The sequence below is a fragment of the Medicago sativa genome, chromosome 4 (assembly GCF_051527215.1).
Source record: "Medicago sativa cultivar Bolivia chromosome 4, Bolivia_mono, whole genome shotgun sequence".
In the NCBI taxonomy this organism is placed as follows: Eukaryota; Viridiplantae; Streptophyta; class Magnoliopsida; order Fabales; family Fabaceae; genus Medicago; species Medicago sativa.
In genome coordinates, this window is record NC_140752.1 from 78,827,347 (window position 1) to 78,829,984 (window position 2,638).

Below are 2,638 nucleotides of genomic sequence, written 5' to 3' on the forward strand. Positions count from 1 at the left end.
TTTAGGTTGGACGTCATCGGGTTCGAACTCCAGTACCTCTACTTGTGTGTGTGAGTTTAGGATGGCTTTGCCATTTCATATATCTACCAAAAAAATTGTTTTAGTTTCCCCTTTATCATTTCAAGATTCTTTAATTTTAGACCTTGAGCTCATTTGACTGGGCAAATAAGATGACGTGACTGTGTTGACTGTACATAAAGAATGACATGACATTATGATTCAACATTTTTCAATTAGATTGGCATTTTTAGCTCATTTTTTTTTTTAAAAATAATAGTTAAACATAATAAATGAATATTTAACATAATAAATGAATATTTTTTAAAAATTCTTTCTCTTCCACTTCATCACATTCATAACCAAATTCATCATCAATCCCATTAAAATTCGTTCCCCTTCATCTTCCTAACCTTCATCTTTCTCTTATCGCATTCATAACTCGCATATATTTGTAAGTTTTGATTTTTTTGGTTTTGATTTTTCTAGGTTATATGAATTTGATGATAAAGTTATGAATGTGAAGAGAAAGATGAATGAAGGTGAAGAGAAAGATTGATTGCAACGTCATCTTACTTGCCCAATCAAATGAGCTCAAGGTCTAAAATCGAAGAATTTTAAAATAACAAGGGAAAATCTAAAACATTTATTTTAATGGGGTAAAAACAAAACTCGGCTAAATGGTAGGGAGTTAAACATTGTCTAAAAAAATATATCACTTGTTACATCATATTTTGCCTCATTTGAAGTAAGAGAATTAAAAAGTTTGTTTGAGATATTAAAAATGTAAAAAGCATCTTATTTTGCTTTCTTCGGTTAAAAACAGTTCACATGTTACAAGAAACCCGTCATAAAACTAAAATTATTTTTTTTTTAACAAAATTAAATGATATTCATACATTTAAATTGGTAGAGTACATCGATACAATACAAATCCAAATTCGCTAAAAACAAAAAAGATGTATCTGTGAACAAACTCACATCATCCATGTTAATAGCATAAAACGACAGAATACCTATGCCTACAAATATGACTAATATGACTATATTTAAGTCTCCGAAATACTCATGTTTCCGAATCTGTAACGTTGACGACGCCAAAGTCATTGTCATTGATCGGATCTGCACTTGCTCAAAGCTAATCTTTCAACCTGAATCAAATAAACACCGCACACTAAGACGGAAAATCAAAAACACACCGCACAAAGACGGGAAATCAAAACAAACAAAGTCACAACGAAATCACAAAACAAACGAAAGAAAACTGAAAATATGTGAAATCACTTATTCAATTAGGATAGAAGGAAAAACAACTCAGATGGGTGATTTTTGGGTCAAAATTGACCCTAAATCACCCATCTAACAAGAAGAAGAAGAATAAGAAATGGGCGACGACTAAGGTTTGAGAATGAGAGAAGAGAGAGAAATTTTTATTTCATCATGAGTTATTCATTTCTCTCTCGACCATTAGGATGATCTAACATATAAAACTATTGCTAAAAAAAACATATAAAACTAAAATTATTATTAAATGTGTTTGTCTCTTTATACCACTAAACTGATCAGTTGAACTTAATAATGATCTCACACACAAATACTTTTGCAATAAAAGGTAATACATTTTTCTTATGAGCCTTCATTATTATTTGTATTTCTTTTTTAGTCTTCAATACATACAAGGGGAAAATATCAAAAGAGCAATAGTAATTTTAAACGATTTTAAAATTAGTTATAGAAATAGAAATAACATACAAATGAGACAAATGTTAATTGATTTTTTAACCAGAAAACTTGAACCATAGATGCATCACTATTAACATCCAAACTATGTTGACACTCCGATAACACAATAATCATACGCAACATCACAAAATTATTATTAATAAAAAGAAAAGAGAAAATACAAAATATGGGTTTGCACCCCTACTCTCACCCCTAAAGCAACACCTCAAAGTAAAATAGAATTAAAAATTACAATGGAGGACAAACATCTTGAAGAGACTAAACAAAAACCTAGCAAAGGCACCCAATTGTTGCCTACAATATTGGAGGGCAATGACACGAACCATCTAAACATATCTCCTCGATGATACAACTAAGTTGATTATAGCAGTCATGGTCAGAATGGCAATCAAGACATTCTGTAATGTGAAACAAATATAATGGAATGTTACTAAAAGATGATGAAATATCATGTGTAAGGTAAATAAGAGAGTTTGAAAAGGATGAGAAAAGGGACTTACTAACGTTCGTTACAACAAGAAAAAATGAAAGAAAAAGCACCATAGCGTAAACAAACTTCAAACTTCCATCCATATTTTGCCTCCTTTGAATGTAATGGAATCAAAAAGCTTGCTTGAGATATTTATAATGTAGAAAAAATCATATTGTGATTTGTTCAATAGAAAGAGAAAAAAAAAAGTATAACTCGTTACAAGAAACCCTTCATAAAATTAAAATTATTATTTCCGTAAAAAAAGTTATTATTAAATGTGCCTGTCCTTAAGTATCACTAAAGTGATTAGTATAGAACAAAGAACGGTCTCACATACAAATCTTATTGGCAATAAGAGATAATCCATTATTTTTATTATCCTTTCATTATTATTTGTATTTATTTTTTAGCCTTCAATATTATAAC

At 29.7% G+C, this 2,638-nt stretch overlaps 1 long non-coding RNA gene across 1 annotated transcript; it reads right to left on the reverse strand.

Annotated features, from left to right (window-relative positions):
- Positions 1-1,850: 1,850 nt before the first annotated feature.
- Positions 1,851-2,373, reverse strand: LOC146932278 (uncharacterized). Its single transcript, XR_015007038.1, has 2 exons — positions 2,241-2,373; positions 1,851-2,138 (listed from the first exon to the last, which is right to left on the reverse strand). It is a non-coding gene; the product is annotated as an uncharacterized LOC146932278 (long non-coding RNA).
- Positions 2,374-2,638: the final 265 nt, after the last annotated feature.